General features: G+C 43.8%; 1 long non-coding RNA gene across 1 annotated transcript in view; it reads left to right on the top strand.

Annotated features, from left to right (window-relative positions):
* The window catches only part of LOC112551544, an 84,889-nt gene that overhangs the window by 16,543 nt on the left and 54,413 nt on the right, over window positions 1-13,933 (top strand). Inside the window, exon 2 of the long non-coding RNA XR_003095844.1 lies at window positions 3,950-4,021. This is a non-coding gene — a long non-coding RNA (uncharacterized LOC112551544). The remainder of the gene's footprint in view (window positions 1-3,949; window positions 4,022-13,933) is intronic.

Here is a 13,933-nt window from a genome sequence, read left to right as displayed (position 1 = left end):
AGGCTAGAAGCTGGGGAGCTCTAGAGCAGCCCTCCCTTCCCTTCTGCAGGGAGCTGAGCTGAGGGGGACATGGCCAGGCCCCATGTGGACCTCTGATTAGGGACGTCTGCCTGAACGATCCCAGGCTTTTCCCTACTTGCTGCTCAAGGGTGAGAGTGTTGCCAGCCCCCAGCCCCCTGCTAGCACTCTAAGGCAAATGGGGGTCTGCAGTGCATGCATCTGTTGATGACACAGAGCTTTTCAATCTTCTTCTCCCTGCTTCTTTATACTGACTGCAGCAAACTGACAGGTGAGCAAGCCAGCAGGGGGCTGATAGCAGTGTTTATTACCTCATCAGCAAAACAACAGCCTCTGTCCTTTAGTTCAAACTCTTCTTAAACAGTTTACCAAGGATTAGGTCCAAAAGCCCTAAAAAGTCACTGTTCTGTCTGCCTGTCCCAGTGAAACTGGAGACACTCTCACACAGACACCTATCAGCATTAACTAGCATACTACATGTCTAGGATCCATGGGGCTAGTGCTGTGGGAGATAGGAGGGAGGGAGTGGGGGGATCTCTGCTTTTCCAGCAAGCAGTGATAGGACAGGGGGAAGCCAGGCAGACCCTGCTGTACCTGCCATCTCTGCTAAGCTTCAGCCAGGGAATGGGGGCAGGGGGGCAGCCCTGCTGTGGAGCAGAGAGCCCCATCCAGCCCAGAAAGCATGCCAGGACGCTGGGGGAGTCTGGTTTATCTTAAACCAGCCAGGGGTCTGGGACAGATATTGCGTAAACCAGTTGAAGCCAAATCAGTTAAGTCTGATACTATATTCAACCAGCTTTATCTCAAACTGGTTTCAGCCATTTTCAAACTGTTTTATGTGCACCGAACATTTGTTCTGTTACAGGTTTAAACCAGTTTCTGATCACTTAAACTGGTTTTTGTCTGTCTGTAGCCTTAATGTCTACAAGATGAGCCATGACCAGGAAGTTACCTCTGAACACTCCCACCACTCCTGCTGAGTGGTAGACTTGGTTGCTGTGGCTGAAGAACGGCACATTGGAGGAAAGGGAGGCATACAGCCTGGGGGAGCCCTAGGGAGGTCCCTCCTCTTGCAAGGGTTTTTTTCTTCCCTTGGAGAGCTGGAGTGAGTGAGTCAACTGGTTGCCTCTCAGTAATTTGAGCATTTGCCTTGAATGTGCTGAGTTCTCCCTAGCTGCTCTGCCACCTCTTTCTGCAGCTGGAGCACAAGATCAACGGTTTTCAGATCCTGAGGTCTGGCTTTTTCTCCTTCTTCACAGCACTATAGGAGTCCAACTAGGAGAACAGATTTAGGACTCTGAAGTGTCTGATCTGCAGTTGTTATTCATCCCAGATTGTGATGTTCAGTGCAAAAGAGAGACCAAGGGAGCAGCTCCCAGAAGCAAAGCAGACCTGAGATCTGGCTGGTGGACCTTGTTTCTCTCAGGCAGGGGAGACCTGCAGTCTGCACAGAGTGAAGCCCCCCATCAAGTCCCTCCTGTTCCCTTTGTGGGGGAATTATGGAAAGACTCAAATGCTAAACTCAATTCTATGGGTAAGCTGGGGAGAGGAATGATTACTGAGGAACTGCTGATGCAGAACAGACAAGGCATTTCCAGCACCATTACCGGAAGTGATGAGTTGGGAACTGTTTTTCCCTTTTACACCCATCCAACCATTTTTGGTTCCAGTTCTGCGGGGGTCTGAGGCTAACAAGTCTTCCTCTGCAAACTGCTGCAGACTCAGTGGGTATCAGGTTATGTCTACACTTGCAGCATTGCATAGATATACCTGAGCTAGCTTTAAACAAGCCAGCTTGGCCACCAGCAGTAGCCTGCTCCTTGACAGGATAGATTAGCCTGCACAGAACTCTTTCTTGCTGTAGCTAGACTGCTGCTGGGACCAAAGCAGGCTTGTTTATAGCTGCTATGCATATTTCTACCCTGCACTGCAATCTGCCATATAGAATATCTTTAGTTCCCTTCTGCACAAGGGGGATTATGATCCTGATCTATTTCTCCAGGAGCTTGTGAGGATTAAATAGTTAACATTTATAAAGCACTTGGAATAAGTAAAGCACTAGTTAAGGGGAGAATATTATTATAATCAATCTACTCTGCCGAGCAAAACACAAAATAATAGTAATAATAAAAAATATTTTGAAAAAAATCCGACTCGGAGCCATCAGGTTGATTCTTTTCTCTTTCTTTTTTTTTTTCCGTGCTGTAATTGTAGAAATACTGATATTGCTCAGATGTACATGATCGTTAAGTGGGGAATAGTGGATAAAAGCTGGAAGCAGATTGCTCAGTAGTTGCAAGCTAACATTTAAGGAAAACATCTGAACATGAATTTTCTTCAGTAGGAGGGAGTATAACATAAAAAATATATATATTAAAACCAAAGTCATCAAAAGAAAATATTGCATTCTTAATAATATATTAATATATATTATTAATATATATTGTGGACAGGAATTGTACAGGGATCTTTAAAATTATTTTCTGCTTTGTTTGGTTGGTTGGTTTATACTGGGTATAGTTCCCAAATGACAACAATGTTTAAAGGTTCTAACATATTGGAAATCTGATTTTCCTGAAGCCAAAATTCCCTAGCCTCAGTGTTCCCTTTCTTTTCAACTAATCATAGAAAGCATGATTCAAATTGACTTCATTAACAAAAGAAGGGATTTTTTTTGTTTTGTTTTGTTTTTAAGAAGAGGAATACCGTTGAAATAAATGATGAAGATGTACATAGCAAGCCTCTTTGTTGTGTGCTTGGACTCATGTTAATATAATGCAGCATTTTTGCTTTGACCTTATCTAGGTGACTGAGTTTTGGGTAAATACAGTAGTTTATCACTTAAGTGGTTATTAGAAGAAATCTAGGTAGCTTAATAAGTGGTTTTGAAGGCAATTGCTTCAGCTTTCTAATGCTGATTTAGGAAACCAGGTAATTTGATTCCAGTTATTTCTCTAATATTGCAAGTGCATCTCTAAAGAGATTCTTTGCAGTAGAAGCTTAAAATAAATTGTTATGTAATAGAGGACTGCCTTATTAATTCAGTTATCGTTTGCTGCTCCCGCCCCACAGCAGTGTTCTGGAGGCAGAAACGTTCAGTTCAGTTCAGACATCTTAGACCTGGGTTCAAATCAGAAGTCTGCTCCGTGCACCTCGTCCTAGTGAGGAATTGTCTGCTGGGCATGTGTAGTGGGCATATGTTTATTATACCTTAGGATAAAAGGGCCAGACATTTATGTTGGTCTGTAATTAGGATCAAGATCAGTTTCCCAGATACTTACTGGCTTCAAAAACCTTTCAGCTTATTACTGAAACTATGTCTTTCTGAGTCTCAAAAAACCCACAAAAAGGAGTGTTTTTTCTTTGTTCTGTTGATAATGATTGAGCAAGTGATACTATTGCTTTGTTTCCATATAGCACTAATAACGTGGAAATATCAATAATTTACAGGTGGGAAAAGTGAGGCATAGAGCAGTGATGCGAACTCCCAGAGGTCATCCAGTAGGCCAGTGACAGAGCTGGAATTAGATGTTAGGTCCCCTGAGTCCCCACCAAGTGCCCTGTCCACTGGTCCACATCACTCTCTCCTCGCTGTCCCATGTGGATTATCTACTTCAAAATATCTGAGACAGCTGTGCTGACTTACTCAAAGTGCAAAGCAGGGAAGGGTTTGAAAGTCTGGTTTGTTGATGCTGGAACCTGTGAATGTTTATGAAGTGCTACTCTCAAGCTTTTGTATAATTCAATCTGACATTACATTTTACCAGCAGGATCTATTGCAGGTATTGATTTTAGTAAATGCCAACATAACACAGTCTATAATATACTATAGCTACCTGGCCCTGAAGCAGGCATGCCCTTCTCATTCACTTAGGTTACCATCTGAGCACTGATTTCCTTCACTAACTCAGCATCTGCTTTTTCTCCCTAGTGTTTGTACGGCTGTTATGTCCATTCCTCTATCATCCCCACTTTCCACAGAAGGTGCTACTGGCTTCTTCAGGTAAGGTGAAGTGGGATTTCTCTCTTATTGTGTGTGATGCTGCTGTGACTTGTCGGGCTGTCGCTTTCCTTGGCTCTGGGGGAGCAATCTATAACTACCTATTTTTTTCTGAAAGTAATATGGCTGTTTTCAAATTGATAAGGATCTGTTCAGAGCTGGGAGGAGTTTTTTCCCTTAGGTAAGTGTTCAGCCACAGGCAGTGAGGCTACCATGAAAGATACCAGCTGTGCCATTGTCTGGGATCTCACAGAAGAAAGAAGCTCTGTGTTGAGAGTTAGGTCTTTGCTTCAAAATCTGTCAGTGCAGAACCACTCAGGCTGGGAGGAAGGCTGAACAACTGCTCCCACCAGTGGGGAGCATTATCAAGGGGCTCTGTATGATTTCTTAATGATATTTCTTCTTACTGGTGTATGTGCCATGAACACAGAATGAATAAGCTTGCCTGTCCTTGATTCCCAAGAGTGGTTTGGCACTAGAGCGGGTTCCCTTTGGAGAGCTGCTCTGGGACTGCTGGTCTGCAGTGGCAGGTTTGCCTTGGCCTGCAGGTCTGCATGCAGTGACTGCAGGATTGCTGGGCTTATTACACTGGCTAGAAATTGTTGGGTTGGTATGAGTTTCAAGATCCTCGGTACTGATTCATTTGGCTTTGCTGGAAAAGCATGTAACAATCAATATAATAGAATGATTCTAGTTTTTAAATTCAGAGAAGCCATGGACTTGAAATCTACTCAGTTTAAGAAAAGAAGCTTGAGGAGCTTTCAGTGCTAGTTTTTGTGCCTTTATAGTCACCCTCTTATGTTTAAAAAAAATGCCCTTTTCCCATTGCTGTGTGAGAGGGCCTGGTAAACAATGGGGAATTACAGTCCATGAACAGGAGACAGTGACAGGGACTATGTATCAAATGTTGCCTCTGCTTCTGTAACTCTTTTATTGAGACCTTTGAACTTTGTTTGCTTTCCATGAATTTGCTAAATACAAATTATATCAGGCAATGATGCAAAAAAAAAAATCACTGTAGCCAATATCTTACCTGTTCCACAGCGTTGCCAGTGTGCACCTATGAGGGCCCTCCTCCTGTACACTAGTGGGTCTTGTAGTGGATCAGTTCAATGCTGGATGGTGTATGGCCAGTGCCATAGCAAAGTGGGGGGGAGGGGGCAAGTGGGGTGACTGCTCTGGGCACCGCAGCAAAGGGGCACCAACAGGCACTGTCCAGGCAGGCCAGGGCGTGGGACAGACCTGCAAGCGGTTCATTTGAGGGGGGGGCGCGGGAATGGGGGGAGGGCGGCTCCCACCCCTGTGTGCGCTCCTGGGAAAGCATGGGTGGGGGCAAGTGCCCCCCTGAATCTGCACATGGGGTGAGGGCAGGCTGCTGCTGTGGGCTTTGCTCTGGGTGCCAAACTTCCTTACCATGGCACTGTGTATGGCACAGGGTTTTGTCTGCCTCCCAAGGAAAGATACAGTATGGGATACATTGGTCCCATATTGGATCGGCACTGATATAAGGAAAATTGATTGCATCGGCAATCGGCTGATATGGCTTGCTAAAAATCAGCCATCAGTATTGGCCCCCAAATTTTCTATTGATGCACCCCTACTCAAAAGGTTTTTACCCTATTGTTGCAAGAGGGTACTGAAGAGCAAAAGCTGGTATTAATCTCCTTTAGCTGGAGGGTGCTGAGCTGCTGTTTTGAGATCCACAGACTTGTACTGTTGGGGACAGAATCCTCACACAGGGCACTTTTAAAAGAAAAAAATCCTGGCAGCCTCTTCATAAATATGGTTGATATGTAGATAGGATATGGCTGATGCTTGGAAGGGAAGGGGATTTCGTGTCAGTGCAACTAAAGGCGCCATTAATAGTTTGCAGTTCAGTTCACTGGACTGAACAAAACCACAAAGTAAACTTTGTAAGAGTCCAGTGTGCCTCAGGCAGCAGGCAGAAGTGTGTTGTATTATTTAACTGCTGTCTCTGCTGGTGTCTGTGATGGATGATGGGACTCACCAGAATTTCAGTGGGACTATATTTGGTCTGAACTTGATGCACTACACAAATGTTGGCGCATCTGCCTCTTCATTTCTCTCAGCAATGCTTGCCTGTCGTGGGGCTGCTGAGGTGCCCTCTCCCAAAGCAAGGAAGGGCCTTCAGAGCAAATGACCCTTGCTGCACTCTCTGAACACTTGGGGTCTGGAGAGGTAGGCCTAGGACCTTGGATGTCCTTTTCATCCATTTAGCTAGGTCAGTACCTCTTATTTTACTGCTCCTTTGCTTCCATTCCCCTGTTTGCCATCCAGTTCTCTTCCCTTTTTCATAACTCACAGAAACATGGAAAATTTGCTAAATGAAATTATTCTGAAGGGTGAGATAAGTAAATGTGAAAAAACCTGCTGCTTGTGTAGACATGCAGGAAGACCATGTCATATGAGGATTGCCTTTCTGGGCCTCATACAGTGCTAGTGAGCTAAGTTATTATAAAGCATGCCTGAGTGTTTAGAGGGGTATAGCTTTCACCTCCACATAGTGTATGTGACAAAGTCAGTTCTTGGAATAATTAGCTGCCTCAATGGTATCACTGACCTATGTCTATTAGCATTATCCCTTCAGTAGCCTGGCTGAACCCAGCTCCAGTGATTTGAGACAGTTGGGGTCTTTCCATGTTACTGGAGTCCATTTCTGTTCATACAATGATTTTCATAAATTGAAAAGTCTGGGAAGGAGTCCTTGTCTTTTGGGTAGACCTCTCCAGTAAGGAAGTTGTTTGCATCTGGTCCCAAGAAGAAATGACACAAAATCCAAAGCTGCAGTACAAAGTGTACCTCTGACCTTTGGAAGTGATGGCTGATGTGGGCTATAGTAGGATCACACTCCAAGGACAGGGGGGCTGAACTAGTTCCTTGCTCCTCTTTTGTCTTCTTGAGATAATTGCAGTGTCCAAATTCAGAAGTTTAGGATATGGCAAGGGAGAATCTACACCATTGCCATTACTACTTGCCTCCTGATCAAAGTTTGGTAAATACTTGCCAAAATGATTCAAGCCAGGAAGCTCCCATCCCAGTGTCAGAAAAATTTCCCTGATATTCACCCCTTATCTACTACCCTGAACAGTTCAGTCTCCATCCCTATCTTTCAGATATTCAGGGACAAATTTTCCAGCCATCTTAACTGCAGACTAGCCAACCTGTATTGGTCCATGTGTAGCTTTGTGCTTCATCAGTCAATCCCTCCAGCCCATTATCATTGTTTTTGTATTTCCAATACATCAGTCTACATATTTCTCATGCTGAGTTAGCCCAACTCAATTATGCCATACAGGGGACAGATTTCATCTTCTCACTCATACAAGGAAACCACTGTATATGCTACCCACAATTATTTTCAGTGTTTTCACTTCTATGTTATGAGCAAACTTGTATCCTATTAATTGTGTATCACAGATCTCTTTTAACTTCAGTGCATACAGAGTGTATGTCTCTTTTCTATTCAGTGTGTTTATTGACTTTTAGAGAATCCTCCTTCAATCTGATAATTGATTGGAATTGAGACAAATGAAGTGGAAGCACATTTCTTATGAGCCTGCTTATAAAATATGATGCAGGATATTTTCTTGTGAATGCAGTATATTTTTTATTCAGAAACAAGGACACATTGTGCCTTCATTGTGTAAGGAATATGAGTTTGTGATTCATTAAAGTATCTTCCAGGCGCAAACGGGCATCCTTCAGTCACGCTCCCAAGGTTGTGCATCTCTGAAAGAGAAAGGAGTTAGCCAAGAATGGATGACCCTAAGTCTAATACCTACACAATGCTTTTATTCAGCTTCATGATGAATACAGGGACAAGCAAGACTAGAAAGAGAAAGATGTTGTGATGCCAAGAGAAAATTTGATGAGCTGTTTGTATCTTAGTTTCCAAGTAATGGCAGAGAGGTGATTTTTAAGGTTTGGAATTTGAATGACACTTTTACATTCCTATTCATTCATCATTTCAGATTTCACCAAACAGGGCTACATGGTTTCTGTCTGGAGTTCAAAATGTAGGCATTTTAATCTAGACAAAGGAGCTTGAGTAGCTGGTTGCATGATTGACAGAGATCCTGAGCAACTGTGGCCCCCATTTCACTCAATCGGACCTGCAAATGCTTTGAACCACTGGAAATCAGGTCACCAATGGAAGTGCATGAATGTCCAGGGAGTTCCAATGTTGTACTTGCACAGCTAACCACTTCTAAAACTGAACAACATAACCTACCTGTCTGGTTGAACTTAATTCCTTGTAAGGATCCTGACTACAGTTTCCTGATTTTTCATTTCTATTGAGAAGTTTCTTCTCAAGTACTGCTTATTTTTCAGAAGTACCTGGAGCTGTTTTCCATAAAGCGATGTGCCTATAAACAGAGTGTTGAGGAGTGTTTCCTTTCACTAGAAGCTTCACAAAGTGTCTTTCTAATTCAGAATCCATGACGTGAAATACATTGACATGGTTGGTAAAGAGTAAGCAGTTTATAAAACTGTAAACAGAACACACTGCCTTTCATTTCCAGCTCACAAGTTTAAATATGGTGCAGTATGAGGGGTCAGAAGTCATTATTGCTGGATAACTGAACTGTGGTCTCTATGAAGAAAGCTTCTGTTCTCAATGCTCGGTGTAATTGAATGTGGCAGCAACAGCAGCTGCAAAGTCACATGGGAAGGAGGTGAAGCAGAAAAAGTAGTTTTCTTCTGACACTGAATAAGAACTTTATAATAAGAAGAAAAAGGCCAACACACCCAGATTTGTATTGTCCCTACATCTCATTCATTGCAGAGTAACTGACTACTGCTTACCCCACCCACTCCTTTGGCCGTCTAGCTTCAGTTTTAAAGAAATGATACTTGTATCCTAGGTCTCTACATATTACAGGGGCATAGAGACTGAATGGCCTTTCCTCCATCTGTGGTAGTTCCTTCTTGTCAGGACTAAGGCATAAGAGAGTGGTATAGCAAAGTCTGTGCCATACCTGTCCTTCATGCGGGCATCTGAAGTCTGTTCCCCATCTCCTCGAGCAACTATGAAGTGCAGCTTTCCGCTCTAACTCATGATGCTTCTCAGAAAGTGCCATGAGTTTGACCTGCACTGCCCCCCCACTCCCCCCCGACCCAACAGATGTTCACTGTTGGGCCGGGGTGGGGGGGAATCGAGCTCTGCTTTGGAGCTGATCCAGGAGGAGCTAAGAAGGGAGGGGAAGGAGCTCCGGGTTGGGATTTGCCCAGCATCAGCTGGAGGGGGAGCACATGGATTAGAGCCCCCCCCCAAGTGGTTGATTTGTCTCATGATCAGGCACTTTCACCTGCTCTTCTGTCAGGGAACCGCTATAGAGCACTTTCCAGGAGCTGATCGCGTGAGAAATGTCACTTCTGTGAGCACCCTAAAATTCACTGAGCAATTTAGGCAAGTCTCTACTGGAAGCTGACATGTTAGCAACTGCCTACTGATATGCTAGTGGCCTTGCTAGTGATGATCATTATATATCTAGGCTCTGGTGTTCCTCAGTAAATCTTCAAACACCTTGTAAATCTGACAAGCCAGGGGAGGAAGGTATTTAGCTTTTCTACAATACCATGTAATAGGGAATAAATGTTAGGGCTAAAGGAATATGGGGGACTTGCCTCCTGGCAATAAAACCTTACAAAGCAAAGTGGACAAATTCTGTGAAAAGACGGAAACAGAAACTTGCAGGTGCATCAGCACATCATCATTAACACACAAAATAAGGGAAGCTAGTTTGAAGAACAGGTTAAGAAGTTACATACACTGTAGTCATCTAATAAAGGACAATCAGTGTGCATTACATTGAAAAGACCCTCCACCTTCTGAAGGGATCACAGACATTTCTGATAATGCCATTATGTGAGATGTGATGGCATATATTTGGATTTCCTGCTAGTTTTTGATGTAGTTCTCAGTGAGGTTTTTGCTCCAGCTGTGAACTATCTGTAGATGAGCATCATCCTCAGAGTTTCAGAATAGTGAAGTTGCTGAGAAGATATTTAAGAATGTTTTCTTTTAAAAAAAGTGCTCCTATGCAAAGTCCCAGCAGAGTTTGGTGGCACTGAACTTGGTTATACCTCTTGTGTTTTGAGTCTGGATTCTCACAACATTTTGGGTGACCCTCAAATAGGGCATTAATTTGAAGCCAAGGTCTAATCACTGACCCTTCTGGATAATGACCAGACTGCCTTGGCACACTGCAGATACATCCTAGGGAGACTCCGGACTGCATCACCTGCAGTTGTCTAACACCGATTGGAAACTCAGGAACCTGGCTTAGCCTTCTCAGTCTTGCTTTCCTCAGTAATAAAAATGTGGGCTCGCATTCTAGGCTTTCTGTAAAACTGTCACAGATGCACAAGATTTGTGCTGATTTTGCTTCAGCTGTGATGTTTTCATCAGTTTTGTTGCCATTAGTCAGCAAAATGGGGGGAGCTGGAAAATATTAAAAAAACAGATGAATCTTGCTGTGGCAGAACAGGCTGACTCACTGACTGGATCTGGGCAGTTTGTACTGATCCCCACCAAGCATCACTGATCACTTCCAGTTATTCTCATGAAGAACCCTTGTTTCTACACAACTCATTCTTGTCCCTACTCAAGAGAAAAGCTTGGAAAGCTTGCTTCACAGAAATAACGTGTTTTCATTATGTAAATTACTCTTTCCTGTTCTGGGGCCACTGGCTGTCCCCAAAGGCAGAATCATCTGGAGGAAGCTGTTGTGGCAGAAACATATAGCAATTAAAAGTAATCTGTTTGCAAGTCTCCCAGAGAGGAGTTGAGAATAGAAAGAATTCTGTTTCTTTATGGGATTGATGTTTTATGGCCAAGCTTTCTTTGCATGCTATATGGGAGGACGGGTATGGGGAACATTTTAGGTGAAGAGAGGGTTGGGCCAAGGTGCTGCAATCCTCTAGGCCAGAGGCCACTTGGAGGATAACAGTGGTCCTGCAGGGTATTTTGGGACCTGGTCTATTCCAAGATTTTTGAATGCAGTATTAGGAGGTTCATGTGCTCATTAGTTACAGCCATCGGGCTGGTAGATCTAGGAGTGGGAAGGAGTGCATTTTATCAGCCAAGATTTCTGGCTGCTGGTGGACAGCACTGATCTCTTTCCTGTCCATGATGAATGTTTTTGCATGCCGCATACATTTAAAAAAACTCACTAAGGGGATTCTGAAGTTTCTGCAGCCCCAAGCCAATCACTTCTGAACCTATCTATGTGCCTGTTGCTGTGGTTCAGTAAAAACTCTGCTGATCACCCTGGCTCTCTTGCAGGGAACATAGGTTACTGCTGAGGAACGGTACATTCATAGAGAAACAGTATTTCTCTTATATGCACGTTTTCCCATCTTCCACCCCTTCCATGCTCACATATACCTCCCCTCTGTGCTCCCAAGCACTGAAAAGAACACCACATTTTCAGAATTTATCTCCATTTCCCACATTTTAGTGGTCGTTAATAGATTATTTGCATGTCCAAAAGCAGGTATATAAATGGCAGCATTTAGCCTTATTCTCCAATGAAACATCTTGGGGATAGTTTTTACTATCACAGATTTATAGCAAAGGTACCAGTTTTTATATCATTGTAAAAGGGTGCCTTACAGAGGTCAGATTATGAGACATAGCACTGATCACCTTTGAGTCTTTGGTTTGACCCCAAGACAGCTTGGAAACAATTGAAAGATATCACTCTGTGATGTTTGTTGTTTAGTGTCAAGTTTGTGAGATGAGTTTGCTGGTCTCACTCCAGTTCTTGTTGTCAGTGTGAACAGCATAGAAAACAGTGTTGCAATTAGCTCTTTTATAGGGCTGATTCTCCATTCTAAAACTCTTTGTTGTTGTTAGTCCCAGCATAAAAACTAAGGACTGAATAGGCCATCAAGTCTAATTACTCTGCAGTCTTTAATTATATGAGCCTATACTGTTTCTCACTAAAGATGCTATTTATTTTTACAGCATCCCACATTGTCCTTTGGAGACCAGTCTCACTCCAAAACCAGAACATGTGCTCATTGCAGCCCACCTTCTCTCAAGAAATCAGTAAAAGTGATTAGAAATCAGTAACCTGAGCTCTCCCACCATAAAGTGCAGTTGTCAGGCTCTGCTGGACCTCACTGTAGCCAGGCGTCACTCAAGTCTCCTGGTCCTGGTTTTGCAGGATCACCAAATGGCATTTATTTGCAAAGACAGAAGTTTTCATACAAAATTTCCTCTTCCTATTTCCAGCCATTTCAGCACAACCACTGCTTGTGAAAGCTGTATTAATTAATTGTTTATCATGGGAAAAGACTCTTGGTAGAAAGAGCTGAACTATTTTTGCTTAAACTTACAAAGATAAATTCTTCTTTAGGCAGAAACCACACCTAGGAAATGTCATCTCAAAAGACATGAGTTTTAGAAATAAATAATTAGCTACAAATACCCAGTTGTGATGGAAACTATCTCCTAACCTTATCTGTGGGTGTTGCAAATACTTCAGTTAGGATGGTCAGCTCTCACTGAGACCTTTGTAGTAGCAGTAACAGTAGTAAATAATCCCATTATGGTATACTTTGTACAATAATCTCATTATGGTGTGCTCTGCAGAACAGGACCTGGGGGTTATGGTGGACAATGGGCTGAATACGAGCCAGCAGTGCACCCTTGTTGCCAAGAAGGCTAATGGCATATTGGGCTGTATTGGTAGGTGTGTTGCCAGTAGGTCAAAGGAAGTGATTATTCCACTCTGTGCAGCGCTGGTGAGGCCACATCTGGAGTACTGTGTTCAGTTTTGCCACCCCCGGAAGGACCAAATTGGAAAGAGTCCAGCAGAGGGCAACAAAATTGGTGAGGGGGCTTGCAGACATGACTTCTGAGGAAAGACTGAGGGAATTGGGCTTATTGCTTGGGCATGCAGGGATGATGTCAGGTGCTTGGGCATGCAGGGATGAAGTCAGGAAGGCCAAAGTGCAGTTGGAGCTGTAGCTAGCAAGGGATGTGAAGGGTAACAAGAAGGGTTTCGACAAGTATGTTGGTAGCGCGAGGAGGATCAGGGAAAGTGGGGGTCCCTTACTGAATGGGGGAGGGAAACTTGTGACAGAGGATGGAGAAAAGGCTCAAGTGCTCAATGCCTTTTTTGCCTCCATCTCCACAGGCAGCTCCCAGACTACTTCACTGGGCAGCACAGTTTGGGGAGGAGGTGAGCAGCCCTCAGTGGTGAAAGAACAGGTTAGGGACTAAGAAAAGCTGGATGTATACAAATCCATGGGGCTGGATGGGATGCAACCAAGGGTGCTGAGGGAGTTGGCTGATGTGATTGCAGAGCCATTGACTATCATCTTTGAACACTCATGGCAAGCAGGAGAGGTCTCGGATGATTGGAAGAGGGGAAACATAGTGCCCATGTTTAAGAAAAGGAGGAACGAGGATCTAAGGAACTACAGACTAGTCAGCCTCATCTCAGTCCCTAGAAAAATCATGGAGCAGATCCTCAAAAAATCCATTTTTAAGCAGTTGGAGGAGAAAAATGTGATTAGGAACAGCCAGCGTGGATTCACCAAGCACAAGTCATGCCTGACCAACCTGATTGCCTCCTATGATTAGATGACTGGCTCTGTAGATGAGGGGAGACGGGTGGATGTGTTGTACCTTGATTTTAGCAAGGCTTTTGATAGGTTCTCCCACAATATTCTCACAGGCAAACTAAGGAAGTATGGGCTAGATGAATAGACTGTAAGGTGGATAGAAAACTGGTTGGAGCATCAGGCTTGGAATCAATGACTCGATGTCTAGGTGGCAGCTAGTATCAAGTGGAGTACCCCAGGGGTTGGTCCTGGAATGAAAGAATCCCATGCTCAGTACAGGCCTGGGGGGATGACTGGCTGGGCAACAGCTCTGCA

The sequence above is a fragment of the Alligator sinensis genome, unplaced genomic scaffold (genome assembly GCF_000455745.1).
Source record: "Alligator sinensis unplaced genomic scaffold, ASM45574v1 scaffold433_1, whole genome shotgun sequence".
In the NCBI taxonomy this organism is placed as follows: domain Eukaryota; kingdom Metazoa; phylum Chordata; order Crocodylia; family Alligatoridae; genus Alligator; species Alligator sinensis.
This window is presented reverse-complemented; position numbering and strand designations above follow the sequence as displayed.